The 16,433-nt window shown below is 59.5% G+C and overlaps 1 protein-coding gene across 11 annotated transcripts in view; it reads right to left on the bottom strand.

Annotated features, from left to right (window-relative positions):
* Positions 1 to 16,433, bottom strand: part of PTPRF (protein tyrosine phosphatase receptor type F) — a 138,151-nt gene that overhangs the window by 79,691 nt on the left and 42,027 nt on the right. For 10 of the 11 annotated variants that reach the window (XM_041738178.1, XM_041738181.1, XM_041738185.1 and 7 more), the window contains exon 1: positions 7,957 to 8,065. The exons of the other annotated variant lie outside the window; for it this stretch is intronic. The gene's annotated coding sequence lies outside the window, so the exon portion shown is untranslated. Of the gene's footprint in view, positions 1 to 7,956; positions 8,066 to 16,433 lie in introns of those variants that run through there. 11 annotated transcript variants of the gene reach the window in all.

The raw sequence follows: 16,433 nt of genomic DNA, 5'->3' as shown, positions 1-16,433 counted from the left end.
TACCATCCCTATAGTCACCCCTCCAGTCACTCCTCCAGCCACCATCCCTCCAGTCACCCCTTCAGCCACCACCCCTCCAGCACATCCCTCCAGCCACCACCCCTCCAGCAGAACTGAGGCCCCGCCCACCTCTGCAGCCCCACCTGCCCAAGCTCTGGCCTGCCAGCCAACCACAAGAACTTCCTCTTCTGCTCCTCAGATGTGCCACATTTTGTGCAGTCTCCAGCCTTGTCAGTGCCTGAAATATGCTGCCCATGCTCTTGTGCCACGTACCCTTTGATCTCAGAGCCAATGGCACTTTCTCAGGGAGGCTTTCCATGACATCCCAGACTACATGGATTATTTTATTTTTAAGATAGATTGATAGATTAGATAGATAGATAGATAGATAGATAGATAGATAGATAGATTTAGTTAGTTAGTTCATGAGACACACAGAGACACAGGCAGAGGGAGAAGCAGGCTCTATGCGGGGAGCCCAATGGACCAGGATCACGACCTGAGTCAAAAGCAGACGCTCAACCGCTGAGCCACCCAGGCGTCCCCTTTAAAAAAAATTTTTTTAAAGATTTATTTATTGGGCAGCCCCGGTGGCACAGCGGTTTGGCGCCGCCTGCAGCCTGGGGTGTGATCCTGGGGACCCGGGATCGAGTCCCACATCGGGCTCCCTGCATGGAGCTGCTTCTCTCTCTGCCTATGTCTCTGCCTCTTTCTGTGTCTATGAATAAATAAATAAAATATTAAAAAAGATTTATTTATTTATGAATAAATAAATCTTATTCATGAGAGAGAGAGAGAGAGAGAGAGAAAGAGAGAGGAAGAGACACAGGCAGGAGAAGCAGGCTCCACACAGGGAGCCCGACATGGGACTCGATCCTGGGACCCCAGGATCACACCCTGGGCTGAAGGCAGGCGCTAAACCGCTGAGCCATCCAGGCTGCCTGTTTTTTTTTTTTTTTAATTTTTAAAAAAGATTTTGTTTATTTGACAGAGAGAAACGCAGAGAGTGCACAACAGGGGCAGTGGCAGAGGGAGAGGGAGAAGCAAGCTCCCTGCTGTGCAGGGAGCCTGACGTGGGGCTTGATCCCAGGACCTGAACCAAAGGCAGATGTTTCACCGACTGAGCCACCCAGGAGCCCTGCTAATTATTTTTCCGTACAACTGCTGAGTGGTCCCTGAGTCATGACCATGCGCCTGGTGTGTGCCCAGCTCAGGTGCGTGTCCCCAGCACCCAGTGGAGAGCAGGTGCATAGTAGGTGCTCCATCAGGATGTGCCGAATGGGTGGATGAACACATGAATGAGTTCAGAGAAAACACCCCAGCTCGGAAGAACCACACCGGCATACGTGCAGCCTTCAAAGAAGCTTCAGCAGCAATATTTATTTTTGACTTTCTGCTTCTCTATAATTTTTAAAATGAAGGTGTGCCCCTGGATGCCTCCTCCGCCGGCACACACACAGCCACTCAGCCCTGCTCTTCCCTCCAGAATCATCACAGAGCCCCCCACCAGCGTGGGCGCCGTCCCGGGGGTGGGGTGCGGACAGGCCCACACAGTCTTGTCACCACCACACCCCAGCTCAGCGATGCGGGCCCTGGGGCCCTCTCAGCGAAGGCCACACGTCGCGGGGGGCTCCTCCCCAAACGGACCCCCGGGTCGGGGGTCAGGAGCGCCAACCCATAGCCAGCCTCCCGCACCTGGGATCGTGCCCCCTCGAGACCGACGGCCTTTGCCAACACGGGGCGTCCTCACTGACGGAAGGCCCCCAGGGGCCCAAGGCGAGCCTCGCCAACCCACCGCCATCCCGGGCGGACCTGCAGCTCACCCTCTCTCTAGTCCCACAGGCCCCTGCCCCTGCCCGACCCAAGCCCTGGCCCTCAGGACGGCCGCGTGCCTCCCCGCCCAGGTCCAGGAGATTCCACAACGTTCCCTGTGGCCGCTGCTCCCTGCACACGGACTGCTGGGCGGGTCCGGCCAGACAAACCAGCTTCCATGTCCCAGCCTCAAAGGCCGGTTTGTCGGGGACGCCCGCTGGGGCCTCCTGGTGCCGCCTGTGAGGCTGTTGGCTCTCCCGTTGCTCAGGGACCCTGGGGCAGGGGACAGTCTGAGGCAGGAATGGGAGGGGTCCCCTAAGCCAGCTGGCACTAACGCCACTCCCAAGGCCACGCCAGGAGCAGTGCTCTAAAATGACCAGGAGTCACACCTGGAAAGAGGTATTTGTCCAAAATGGCCTGGCGGTGGGTCAGAGAACGGACAAGACGGGCACAGACAAAACTTGGCACTTGGAAAGACGTTGAAGTACACAGAACAGCACCAGGGCAGCATTCTGGAACGGCCAGGACAGTACCCAGGACCACAGCAGCCCAGAACCAAACTGGCCCCGAAACAACCTAGACAGGCAGTCACCCCTTACATTCACCAGCAGCAGCTCCCAGAAACACTCTAGACTCATCCTGGGACAAACCCAGGGCACCAGACGCACCCAGAAAGCCAACTAGAAAACTACTCGGAAAGGACCGACTGGTTCTGAACCCAAGTTTGGAATCGCTGGCTGGCACCCAGGAAGGCCTCAGAAGTGAGGTTGGGCAGCAATGACCGGGATCAGGTAAGAGGCCCTGGCAACAGCCCGGGGCTGGCCCCCAGCAGGGCTCTCGGTCACATGCCCGCACCTGGAACCCCGCCCGGCAGCGGGACCAGGAGTGAGCCCGAAATCTAGAGGAGCAGGGAGAGACCCGGCAAGCCTCCCACGCGGGTCCTCTGGCTACACCGGGTACAATCCCCAGAGGCAGCAGCTGAACCACCACTGAGGAGCAAAAGCCACTGTTCTCAGATCTGGAAGTTAGGGACACACAGAGACCAGTGCATCTGGACCTCAGACCAGTGCAGGGCCTCATTAGACGCCCAGGACCCCGGTGGGGTGGGGCAAGGGGGTCCTGAGCACGCTGAGGCCTATAGTCTCACACCAGCCCCCCGGAAGGTCAAATACACCTGAGCAACACTCCCAGGCCCACAGATGAAGGGTGGGCAGCTGGGGGCCACGCAGGCTCCTTGCTGAGCTCCCCCAACCTGCTCACCTCAGTTCGGAATTGCAATTAGCTTAGACGGGCGGGTGCCCTAACCTTAAGTTTCAAAGGCACCTCGTTGCCCCCCCCAGGATTCTGATGGGGGTGGGTGTGCACCAGCCCCGTTGATGACGATTACGACGCTATCTCTAATGCTACTGAGATATCATGCTGACTAGAGGTCAGGCCCTGTTCTAAGCACATTCTACATGTTCCACCTTAATCCCCGTCACAACCCCACGAGGCATGGATTGTCTTATTCTTGTCCATCCCACAAAGGAGCAAACGGAGTCAGAGACCTTAAGCAACTTGCTCAAGGTCACACTGCTGCAAGAGGAATGGCACCTCAGCAGCGAGGAACCAGAGCCTGCACTAACCACTGCAGGGCACGGCCCCACACTCTCTCGACCTCTTTCCGCCCTTCCTCTAGCCTGAGTTTCTCTCCCAAACTCCAGATCCTCACTCCAGCCCCTCCTGGAACTCAAGTGTCCCAAGCACCTCAACGACAAGTCCAACCAGAAGCTCGAGCTCCTTATCTGCCCCCTAAATCTATCTCTCCTCCCTGTTCCCAGCTCAGTGAGGCCTTCAGTTGAGGCCCCACGGGGTCACCCCCAGGAGCCTGGACCCCTTCCTCTTCCTCTCTTCCACCCCCGCCTCCCATAAATCACCCTGTCCTGATAAATTAAATGTGCCTTCTAAGTGGCTCCGCACTACTGCCCTATCCAAGACACCGCCACCTCTTGCCTGATTCATCCACACTCCCCTCACTGGGCATCCTGGGTCCATCCGCTTCCCAGAGCCACAGATCCTCTTCCAGAAATGTAAATCTGATCATAGCTCATTCCACCCCTGCCCAAGCTTTAAATCTTTGGTGTCTCCCTTCTATATTCTCAGAGTAAAATCACAGCTACTTACAGAGCGTTAAGGATCCTCTGTGATCTGCGCTACCTTACAACACCTCAACCTCAGAGTCTTCACTCACAGTCTTTTTTTTTTTTTTTCCTGCCTGGAGAGCCCTTTGTTCAATCGGAAAACTCCTGTTCATTCCTCAAAACCCACTTCAGAGAGCCCCCTCTCAGTCCCTTCCGGAACTCATCTCACTGTGACCCTTGAACTCTCCCTTGCCTCATGCAGAGGCAGCTTCCCCGGCCTTGTGACTTCAGCTCTGGACCGCGGCTGCTTTAGATGAGCTGATGCTGAGCTCAACCTCAGTGGTTCCTGAGGGGAGGGCTGCCTCTTCCACGCAGCTGCTAGTCCCCGAGGAAGCAGGGCAGCCTGGCTGAAAGTGCCTAGCCCAGTGTCTGGCACACAGTCGGGAATCAATAAGAGGTTAGTGAATTGCTCCGCGTTCCCATGATGCAGTCTGTTCCCCCAGGGACCAAGAGCTTCTCAAGGGCAGGGCCCTGGCTGCAAGCTTGGCCCAAGCACACAACAGTGTCAAGTCACACGAGAAGGGCCTGCCACTGTTGATGATGCACTGCCACACGGCTCCCTGAGATTCTCACAGCAGCCTTGGGGCCCGATCGGGGTTGGACTGGTGGTCCCATTTCACAGGGGGTAAAAGTGAGGTGCAGGAAGGGACAGGCTGGAGAGTGGAGAAGCTGTGACACATGTCACAGTCGCTATCAAACAGGCCTGGGTCCCACTTCCCCCTGACGGAGGGCCCTGAACTCCTGAGGGCAGAGTGGAGAGACCGCAAATTGCCAGGGCCAGCATTTTGCTGCATATCAACCCAATTCCCAAGAAAAGCTTTTCAGCCACCCCTCACCAACTGCTTCACTGGCCCCCAACTCAACGCCCTGGACACCACCCCTATGCTGATGGGATGAACAAGGCTGAACAGAGAGGAGGTCAGAAGTCGCAGGGCGCACGGGGGGGGGGGGGGGGGGGGGGGGGTGGGGGTGGGGGGTGGGGTGGGGGAGAATAATATTCAAACAATTTCCTTGTTAAAGGAAAAAAAGAGGGAAGAGAAAGAGCAATTGGAAAAGAAAACAAAACTACAGACACATTTCCAATAATAAGGGGGAAACTGAGCCAGCCAAGATGTGCAAGAAGGTGGGTGCCGGAGAGCACGCTAGACTGTGAGTGCACACACACCCCTCCCCAGGATGTGCAAAGGGGTGCTGTGAGGGCACAAGCAAGCACACAGCGTGGTGCATGGGCGTGCAAGCAGATTCCTGAGCTCTGGCTGCTGTGCAGGCCCCAGTCTGCAAGTGTGAGGGCAAGAAGGCAAGTGGGTGTGCAGTGTGTGTGGGGTGAGCTGAGTGTGGGAATGGAGGGGTGTGTGCGTGTATGCGAGTGTGTGGCCTATGCCCCAGGCTGCGGATGTTGGGGGCTGTGCTTGGGAAGTTACACCTGCTCCTTCTGGAAGCCCTAGGCTCATTCATACAATCAGTGAAAAACAGGGATTTTCTTGCTTCCTGAAGCAAGAGTTAATAAGGCGCCAAGCATAGAATTTTCTGAGATTTCCTCTCAGGACCCTCCTCTGGATCCCATCAGGTCTCTGATGCCTCCCAAAGGATCCCTTGGCAGAGTCCCTTCCCTTCCCAGGGGATCCCTCACCACCAAGGATCCCCCAGAAGGATTCCCCTGGATCTTTCTCTAGGCCTTCCACCCCAATGCACTTCCCTGGATTTTCTGGCCAGATTCCGCACCAGGTCACTCTGGATCCCTGCCCTTGTCTCTTCAGGAACCAAACTAGAACCTTCATGGACACTCAGCAGTCCAGTCTCCCAGGCTCTGCCGGGTGGCCCTCAAGGGAATCCAGAGAATCCCCTCCCTTCCAGCTCACAGCTCAGGTATGGTGCTCCCACCCCCAACCTGTTTCAAGGTGGGGGCCCTGCACCGAGCCAGGTGGGGGTGGGGGGTGTTGAAATGGGGAGAAAGGCTAGCCCCTCCCCCACCCTGGGGTGGAAGAACCAGAGAGGCGGCATTCCAGAGAAATGAGGAGGGGGCCTGAGGAGGGCTGGCAGAGATTCTGGTCAGTGGGAGACAGAGACACCGAAAAACCAATAGGACACACGTGAGAGAGACCCGGGGAGACAGATTCAGAGATGGGGGAGGGGGAGCAGAGAGAGCGAACATAGAGACCCCCGGAGGGGGAACACAGAGACCTGGGAGGGGGAAAAGAGAGACCTGGGGAGGGGGAACATAGAGACCCGGGGAAGAGCCCGCGCCCGCGCCCGCGCCCGCGCCCGCGCCCGCGCCCGCGCCCGCGCCCGCGCCCGCGCCCGCGCCCGCGCCCGCGCCCGCGCCCGCGCCCGCGCCCGCGCCCGCGCCCGCGCCCGCGCCCGCGCCCGCGCCCGCGCCCGCGCCCGCGCCCGCGCCCGCGCCCGCGCCCGCGCCCGCGCCCGCGCCCGCGCCCGCGCCCGCGCCCGCGCCCGCGCCCGCGCCCGCGCCCGCGCCCGCGCCCGCGCCCGCGCCCGCGCCCGCGCCCGCGCCCGCGCCCGCGCCCGCGCCCGCGCCCGCGCCCGCGCCCGCGCCCGCGCCCGCGCCCGCGCCCGCGCCCGCGCCCGCGCCCGCGCCCGCGCCCGCGCCCGCGCCCGCGCCCGCGCCCGCGCCCGCGCCCGCGCCCGCGCCCGCGCCCGCGCCCGCGCCCGCGCCCGCGCCCGCGCCCGCGCCCGCGCCCGCGCCCGCGCCCGCGCCCGCGCCCGCGCCCGCGCCCGCGCCCGCGCCCGCGCCCGCGCCCGCGCCCGCGCCCGCGCCCGCGCCCGCGCCCGCGCCCGCGCCCGCGCCCGCGCCCGCGCCCGCGCCCGCGCCCGCGCCCGCGCCCGCGCCCGCGCCCGCGCCCGCGCCCGCGCCCGCGCCCGCGCCCGCGCCCGCGCCCGCGCCCGCGCCCGCGCCCGCGCCCGCGCCCGCGCCCGCGCCCGCGCCCGCGCCCGCGCCCGCGCCCGCGCCCGCGCCCGCGCCCGCGCCCGCGCCCGCGCCCGCGCCCGCGCCCGCGCCCGCGCCCGCGCCCGCGCCCGCGCCCGCGCCCGCGCCCGCGCCCGCGCCCGCGCCCGCGCCCGCGCCCGCGCCCGCGCCCGCGCCCGCGCCCGCGCCCGCGCCCGCGCCCGCGCCCGCGCCCGCGCCCGCGCCCGCGCCCGCGCCCGCGCCCGCGCCCGCGCCCGCGCCCGCGCCCGCGCCCGCGCCCGCGCCCGCGCCCGCGCCCGCGCCCGCGCCCGCGCCCGCGCCCGCGCCCGCGCCCGCGCCCGCGCCCGCGCCCGCGCCCGCGCCCGCGCCCGCGCCCGCGCCCGCGCCCGCGCCCGCGCCCGCGCCCGCGCCCGCGCCCGCGCCCGCGCCCGCGCCCGCGCCCGCGCCCGCGCCCGCGCCCGCGCCCGCGCCCGCGCCCGCGCCCGCGCCCGCGCCCGCGCCCGCGCCCGCGCCCGCGCCCGCGCCCGCGCCCGCGCCCGCGCCCGCGCCCGCGCCCGCGCCCGCGCCCGCGCCCGCGCCCGCGCCCGCGCCCGCGCCCGCGCCCGCGCCCGCGCCCGCGCCCGCGCCCGCGCCCGCGCCCGCGCCCGCGCCCGCGCCCGCGCCCGCGCCCGCGCCCGCGCCCGCGCCCGCGCCCGCGCCCGCGCCCGCGCCCGCGCCCGCGCCCGCGCCCGCGCCCGCGCCCGCGCCCGCGCCCGCGCCCGCGCCCGCGCCCGCGCCCGCGCCCGCGCCCGCGCCCGCGCCCGCGCCCGCGCCCGCGCGCGGGGGCGGCCGGGGGGCCGGGGGGGGGGCGGGGGGCGCGTCTGCCGCGGGGGCGGCGCGGGGAGGAGCCGCCAGGCGGGGGGGGCCGCCGGGGCTGCGGGCGCGGCAGGTGGGGGCGCGGCCCGGCCTAAGCGGCGCCGCCGACCGCGCTCGGAGGACGCGGGGAAGGGGGCGGCGGGAGCCGGGGTGCGGAGGGGCCGGGGGGGGGGGCCCGGGGTCACTCACCGCCCATCCAGGGGCCGTCGGTCCGCATGTCCCCCCCCAGCCGCCGGGGCCGCTGCTCCCGCCGCCGCCGCCGGGTCGCTCTCCCGCCACCGCGCCCGCCCCGCGCCCGCGCCCGCGCCCCTGCCCCCGCCGTGCGCGCGCCCGCCGCCGCCCCTCCCCTCGTGCGCTCGGGCCCGCGGAGCCGCGAGCAGCCAGGCCGCCGAGGCCACAGCCCGGCCCCAGCGCGGCCGACCCGCGCTCCCCGCCGCGGCCCGCGTGCCAGCGGGGGCTCCCGCCCCGACCGTGCGCCGGGGCCTCCTCTGGGCCCCGCTTCCTCCTCCCACACCTCTGCGCCTGACGGGGAGCCCAGGCCCACTCCCAAACAATATTGCCTCCGAACCCCCAAGTCTGCCCCCACCTCGGCACAAGTAGTCCTTTCACCTGGCACCCCCATATCGACCCCAAGTACCAGCTCTGACTCCAAACCCCTTTGTCATCTCTACCTGCCGAAGCTTAGTAGTGACACCAGCACCAGCTCTGGTCGGCAAATGGACCCCAGCACTAATGCCCAGCCCCAGATCCCTCTGTGAACCCTAAAGCCCAACAGCCGGCTACCTTGCTATGAACCCCAGTACTCTCTTCTGAACCCCAAGACTTACATAAAACTCCAATACTGCACTCCCAGTCCCAGGCCAACACCAGTACTTTCTGACTTGGGATTCCCAATTCCAGAATTGGATTGGGTCATCAGATACTGACCTGAAACCCCACAAATCCTTGGGGGCAATATAAGACCCTAACTTGCCCCAACTCTGATAATAATCTTAGAACGCAAGGCTAATGGGACTAGCTTTGCGGAAACACCACATAAATTTTCATCCCGGGGCTCGCCCTCCTCTTATCTGACCTGATGTCAACACGAACGAGAGGCTAGCCAACACCCTAATACTTATACCAATTCCAACTGTGAGCCTGGATCAAGTCTTTCACTGGTTCCCGAGCTCAAGACGATAAATGTCTCCCAAACCTGATTTTAAAAATTAAATAAATAAATAAAAAAACAAAAACAAAATCCCACGGTACTGAGTTTCTGACTTCTCATACCAAACTCAAATGCTGACCTTATAAATTTCTGGGCTAAACCTATACTTACCTGAAGATTCATTCCAAGTCCTCACTCAGAGGGGAGACTCGGTGAGCTCCAAAGCAAGCGCCACACACGGGGACACGAAAGCACTCCCCTCCCCATCTGCTCCAGACCCACCCTCCCAGTCCATGTCACCGCTGTTTAAGAATCAGCCACACAGCCCTCTCCTTCCTGGGACAGATGAGAACCCGCCCCTACTACCCTCGGGCAGTTGACCCCTGTGGGGTCTCTGATCTAGGGTCTCCCTGATACCCTCGTGAGTCTGGAAGTCAGGTGAGAAATAGAAGATTGTTGAGGCACCTGGACGCAGGGATCACAGCGTTCCTGGGCCGGCAGGGGGGGGGGAGGGGGGCTCTAGGGATCTGGGCTGAGGGTCAAGGTCTGGTTGTCACCTAATTCACTGCCTGCTTTGGCGCAGGACGCGGATTCAGAAGCAGTGCGTGTGCGCCCCCTGGTGTGCGAGGACGGGATGGACCACAAATGTGGGCAACAATTAGGTCCCGATGACAAATAGCTCAAAAATGAGTATTCCCAGTCGGTGGTTTTTTACCCATTGGTCATTTTGGTGTACTGTGGGGGAGGTGTTGTAAGTTTTATGTATCTTTAGACATGTTGCCTGGTTTTTTGAGCTTGGAGCCGGTTTAGTTTCTCGTTTCTGTTTTCTGATTTTAAAAACATATACTTTTTAGCCAATTAAGCCTGTTCTTGGCCGACTTCCCCTTGGCTTCAGTGGCCTGTACCGTCCTCACTGGCTACCCCTTCTCAAGCTCTTTTGCCATCCCCTGCTCCTCCCAGGGTCTATCCTAGGCCTCCCGTTCCCCCCTCTGCTCCTTGCCCCGGGACCATCCAGCCCACTGTGTGCCCATGACCTCCGCCCCGTCTCCAGTCTGGGCTCCCTTCTGAGCTCCGTTCCAATTAACCAGGAACCTTCTCCATACCACTCCCTGGAGGTTCCTTGGGTAAACCGAATTCCCACTTTCTCCCGCCGCACATCTGCTGGCCATCAGGAATCCTCCCCCCCGGGTCATGGCATCCTCATTCTTTCTGCCACAGGGCCACAAACACGGACACCACAAAAACCCCTTCACCCCATTCAATCAGTCACTAGTCCTGTAAACCTTGAAAGAGAGAGACTGGAGACCACGAGCTCCTTGAGAGACATAAAGGGTAGGAGGTAGGGGCAGCTGGGTAGCTCAGTGGTTGAACCTCTGCCTTTGGCTCAGGTCCTGATCCTGGGGTCCTGGGATAGAGTCCCACATCAGGCTCCTCGCAGGCAGCCTGCTTCTCCCTCTGCCTGTGTCTCTGCCTCTCTCTCTCTCTCTATGTCTATCATGAATAAATAAATAAATCTTAAAAAAAAAACTAAAAAAAAAAAGCTAGGAGTTAGGGGTACAGAAAAATGAGGAGAGGGAGGAGGTGAGGGGGAGAGACAGAGTTTCTGATTTTGGGGGTTTTGATCCATATAAAACCAATTTGGTCCTAAAATCTCTTGCATGTAGTCATTAAATAACACCCCTTAAGATTTGCTTTTCCTGAAATGGTACCTGGGAACCTGTTTACAGCCATTGCTTCCAATGGGAAGCCTTTCTTTTCTTTTCTTTTCTTTTCTTTTCTTTTCTTTTCTTTTCTTTTCTTTTCTTTTCTTTTCTTTTCTTTTCTTTCTTCTTTTCTTTTCTTTTATTCTTTTCTTTTCTTTTCTTTCTTTCTTTCTTTCTTTCGTTCTTTCTTTCTTTCTTTCTTTCTTTTTAAGGTTTTATTTATTTATTCACGAGAGACACACACACACACAGAGGCAGAGACACAGAGGCAGAAGCAGGCTCTATCCAGGGAGCCTGATGTGGGACTCGATCCCAGGACCCCGGGATGGCGCCCTGAGCCAAAGGCAGATGCTCAACTGCTGAGCCACCCAGGGATGCCCAGGAAGCCATTCTTAATCCTTGGCTGGGTCAAGGGCTGGCCTGCTGAAGTGCTAAGCACTAGGTATCACCACCCCGCAGACTGTGGGTTCCCCAAGGGCAGGAGGGATGAGACTGTGTTGTCCACTGCCATAGCCCGGTAGCCAACACAGGGCCCCGTACCCCAGAGGTGCTCCTTATGTATTTGTAAGGGAGTGAAAAGGTAAATGTTCCTCTTCTGTGCTCAGGGACCCATCAGACGTAAATGACGAGGGAGGGCAAAGCTCCCTGACCAAGCCTCAGAGCTCTTCCACTCCTGGGGCCTCCACAGGCGCAGCCAATGCCGAGGAGGGGCTGGTGATGTCTGCTGTCCCCCATGCCTGCTAGCCTGCACCTCACTAGGGCTAAAGCCCTGGCAGGCCAGCTCCCTCTGCGCAGCACAGCCTGGTCTGTGACCACAATGCTTGGAGGTTGGGTAGGCAAGGCCCCTACACTCCTGCGGTTGGAGCCAGCAGCCCCCACTCACTGCTGTGCTAACCAGGGTCTTGTTCAGGCCCCCCCCCCCGCCAACCCCAAGGACGCAGTGGTCTTGGAAACTCAGCCCATCGGGCCCCAGTCCCCTGAGCGCCCAGCTTCTGGTACCACACATGGTCAAGTGTTGACCGAGGCAGCACGAGGGTGCCTATGTGCAGCCTGCCCGGGCCTCACATGAAACTGGACACAAGGCCAAGGCAGAGAAGCCAGAGTCCCAGGCCCCAGGGCCACTCAGACCAGAGCCTCAGGTGGCTGGGCCTGCGAGTGCATGACAGCTGTGGAAGGAGAAGAGCCAAGGCTCTGTGAGCACGGGGTCCATGTGGGACTGACCTGCCTCCCTGCCCCTGGGCCTGGAGGGGAGGGACGTCCTTGTGCTCATCTGTGAAGGCCGAGTGGTACCACGTGGTCATTCTGTGTCTGCTGTGTTCCAGCCCCAGGGTGCCGGGTGAGGGGAGAGCCAGATGTCAGCTCCCACTCACCCTTTGCCCTTTGTCCAGGCCCTGGGCCCACCGGACACTCGCCTCAAACTCAGGTCGTAAATAATCTCTTCGTGGGTCTAAATCAAATTAACTTCAGCTTTGAGTCCCTGCCCAGCAGACCAGCGAGGATTCCATATCCCACAACCCTCCTTCACCCCCCTCCAATTACCAAGACCTCCGGGCCTGCACAGCCCCCCCAAAACAATCTGGGCTCCGCAGCTTTGCAGGGGAAGGCTGAGGTCTGTTCCAGGCCGCGGCTGTTGTGAGGGACACAGCCGTCGCTGCTCTGGGGATTCCTCCTTTTGGCCTCATCTGCGGGGCCTCACTTGTTCAGCCTGGGCTTTAGTAAGGGGACCCCCCCAAACTCCTTCCATCCAGGCTCTTGAAGGGGGCCTCTCCCCTAGATGCACCAAGTTGCAGCCTTGAGTTCTTGGCATTTTTGGTGATACACAGCTATTTTTCTGGAGGTTGTCAGCATGAGAGGGGGCATGCCTGACCCCTGGCCCCGTCTTCCGTGTTGGCCAGTCAGCTCCCCGAGATACGAGATACGGGGTGTTCTCCTTTTTAGCCCCCTCGGAAGGAGTTGAGACTGCAAAGCAGTGTGTTTACCTTCTCAGGTGTGGGGCGGGAGAAGAAAGGCCCAGGCCTCAAACACAAAAGCCGGGTTGATGCCCTTCATTCCTTCCTGATGAGTCACTCTAAGGGGGGAAAATGAGCCAGGGGTCAATTTCTCAACAGAGCGCTCTGCTGGGGACTTGGCCTGAAGCTTCTCTGAGGAAACAGAAACCCCAAAGGAGGACTCCATCATCCCCCCACTACCAAATCCACCGACCCACCCTGTCTCCTCATGTCAGTCTCCATCCTGGTTCCCAGGAGGATGCGCCCCACACAGCAGGCGCTGATCCCCCCCCCCCCCCCCCCCCCCCCCGTGTGCAGGATGCTTCGGCTTCTCTGTGACTTGGTTGCTCCCCCCACTCCATCACCCCCCCTTTTTTTTTACTGTGTCATTCCCACCTGCTTGCAGTCATGTTAGGTCATTCCCATCCTAAGAAAAATCCCTTGCCTTGCCCCCACACCCCCCTCAGAGTGGGAGAGATTGAGCATTTCTCTGCTCTCCTTCACAGCAAACCCAAGAGCCTGTCTGTACATGAAGCTTCCACTCTTCCATCCCGTGCTCACACTCAACCCCCTACGACCTCGCTCTCCGACCAACACTCCACGGCAATGGCTCTTGACATAATGACTATTCACCTCCGTTTTGCCAAACCCAGTGGCCCTGCCTCTGTTTGCAGCTGAGGGGACTTCCCAGTGGCTTTTGCTGCTTCCTGCCATCGGCCTGGGTCACTTGGGTACAAGTGCAGATAGGCCAGCTCCTTGACGTCATCACAATGCCCATCTTCCACAGGCCACTTAGGCCACCCATTTCTTTCTTTCTTTCTTTCTTTCTTTCTTTCTTTCTTTCTTTCTTTCTTCCTTCCTTCCTTCCTTCCTTCCTTCCTTCCTTCCTTCCTTCTTCCTTCCTTCCTTCCTTCCTTCCTTCCTTCCTTCCTTCCTTCCTTCCTCCTTTCTTTCTTTCTTTCTTTCTTTCTTTCTTTCTTTCTTTCTTTCTTTCTTTCTTTCTTCCTTTCTTAGGATTTTATTTTCAAATAAATACCCAACGTGGGACTCAAACTCACAACCCTTAGATGAAGAGTCTCATGCTCCACCGACTGAGCCAGGCAGGCTCTCCAGGCCACCCATTCTTACTGGGCTTGTCCCCATCCCTGAACGCACCTCCAACTGCTCCCACCTTGCTCATGGGACTTTGAGATGGCTGTTTGGTCTCATCAGACCCCCACCCTGTTGACCTCTTAGTGTTTTCCTCACACACCAGCTCTCTCCTTGTGTCACTTCTCTTCTTGGCCAACTTAGAAGCCAGGGCCCCACACTTCAATGACACTTGCCAATACCTCAAACTCTGCCTCTCTGCCTTTATATCACATGTGTCAGGCACACGCGCAGCTCGAAGGAGCCCTCCTATCTGCCTTTTTTTTTTTTTTTAAGTAATCTCTACTCGAACTCATAACCCCAAGATCAAGAGTCACATGTTCTATCAACTGAGCCAGGCAGGCACTCCTCTATCTGCCTTCTTGTGCTGTGCTCAAGCAGCCAAGTGACTCGACAGGTCAGCTTGATGTTCCCATAAATCATAGCCCCTGACGGCATATGGGCCCTTGACATGTTTCTCCACCTGCTCCCTGCGATGGCTGTTTTCAGCCTTCCCTGTCCTCTTGAAGTCTCCCACCAGCCCATTTCCTCCTCGATGGCAGAGGTGACCTTGCTGCTCCTTTACAGAGAGGATTAAAGCCACCAGACTGGAGCTCCCCCAGTCTCCCCCTGGCACAGCCCACGTCTCCCTACATCTGCCCTCTCCCCTACTGCGTTGGAGAAACTGCCCCTCCTGTCTCAGGCCAGTGCTCCTGCCTGTCTTTGATTGCCTAGGCCACTCAATCAGTGTCATCTCCTCTTCCTCTGAGCACCCTCCCAACTGGAGCCTTCCTATCAACCTGCCCCCTGCAACCTCCACCTGGCTCACTTCCTCACTGCTGGCCATTATGGGTTCCTAGTCGCTCCAACATTCAGTCACATGTGGCTTTCACTTCCCACAGCTCCCCCAGAACATGATGCTTGAGATATGACCTCCATGTCTCAAACTGGATGGCCTTTTTTTCCCTCTTTCAGTATCCATCTTATTAGATCTCTTGATTACTACATTCTTAAAACACTGGCTTCTAAAAAAGACAAAAACAAAAACAAAACAAAACAAAAAAACCACTAGCTTCTTTGACTCCCTGGACATTGTACTCTCCTCGTTTCTCTTAACTCCTTGGTCTCCTCTTCAGGCTTCTTTGCAGGGTCCCCCTCCTCCACCAAATGTTCATCTTCCTCAAGGCTGATTCCCAGGCCTCCCCACCCCCTTGCTGTGGACTCTCCCCGGTGATCTCACCCATGCCCATAGCTTTGATTATCGTGCATCTGCTGATGATTCACACCTGTGTGTCTCCAGCCCGGGGGAGCCTCCCATCTAAGCAGCCAGCAGGTGCCTAGCTAACTGCCTAGTCAACATCTCCAACTTGATGTCTCAAAGGCACCCAACCGCAGCACGTCCAAGACCTAACTTGCTCTCTCACCTCCCCAGCGTTCTCTGTCTCAGTGAATGGCACCATTGTCCACCTAACAGGCAAGCTGGAGCCCTAGGAGCCATCACCAAATCCTGTCAGTTTTACCTCCAAAGCATCTCTCTAACCTACTCTCTTCTCTTCATCTCTACCGGTATCTCACTGATCCCAGCTACCATTGTGTCTTATCTGGATTCCTACGGTGGCTCCTAAACGATCTCACTGCACCTGCTCAGCCCTTCTTCAGTCTTCTCACGTCACTCTCCTTTTATGACTTTCTGATAGCCTCCTATTGCTCCTGGGATTAAAAAGCCCACTCCTTACCCTCCCCTTGCCTTCTGCCCAGCCTCATCCAGCATCACTCTCCCCCTTGCTTGGCTCCCCTCCTTGCTGTGCTGGCTTCCATTCACTTCCTCAAACACACATGAACACCCCACTCCCAACCACCTGAACATTTTTTCTAGGTGATTTCCCCACACCCCACCTGTTTTTACCTTTAGCTCATCTTCACTTTTCTCAAGCATCACTGGCTTGGGGCAGCCGTCTCGGACCCTTGGTCTAGGTCAGGGTTGTTTGTTAGACATTCTTACACAGCTCTGTTTCTTCCACCAAGAATGATGCATCCATACCTCTCTGGGACCACAGCTGTGTGCAGAAGGTGGGTGGAGTCTATGGGCATCTCAGGCATTACGGGCAGTGGGATTCAGAGGTGTGGTGAGAGCTTCTGGCTTGGGGCCTGGAGCTGCATGGGTGAAGATCAGGAACACCTCCAGGTGTTCCCCATATGCCACCAATACAACCAACGCCACAGGCTGGACTGGCCCCAGTCAGGACAGACCAGATACTGGGGGCAGCCTAGCATCCAGGGGTTTCCGCACCTGGTCTGAATGACAGCCACTTACTAGTTGCGTGGCCTTGGATAAATTACTTCTCTAAGCCTCAGTTTCTTCTTCTGTAAAAAGGGGATGCTACTTGCTTTGCAGCATTGTAAAAATGACATGAGATTGTGTTTATAAAGCGCTTCACCAGAGCTTCACATCACAGGTCCTTGAAAATAGAAGCTATTTGATGATTATTGGAATTAGCATAATCAAGCCTTTAATTGCACCAGTTTGGAGGACTATTTAAAAGCTAATCCCACTGGGCCCCATATCCTGGTAATCCTCAGCCACTGTCTGAATGAGAGCTGGCTTCATCCTCCATCAACCTTCTTCTGCATTTCCTCTCCCCTGATCCAACCTCCCACTTCTCCCTCCTCAACCTTCCCTGTAGCCCTCCAGAAGCC

This window comes from Vulpes lagopus, chromosome 23 (genome assembly GCF_018345385.1).
Source record: "Vulpes lagopus strain Blue_001 chromosome 23, ASM1834538v1, whole genome shotgun sequence".
NCBI classification, from domain to species: Eukaryota; Metazoa; Chordata; class Mammalia; order Carnivora; family Canidae; genus Vulpes; species Vulpes lagopus.
Note: the sequence above shows the minus strand (reverse complement) of the source record. Positions and strands in the feature narration are given on the sequence as shown.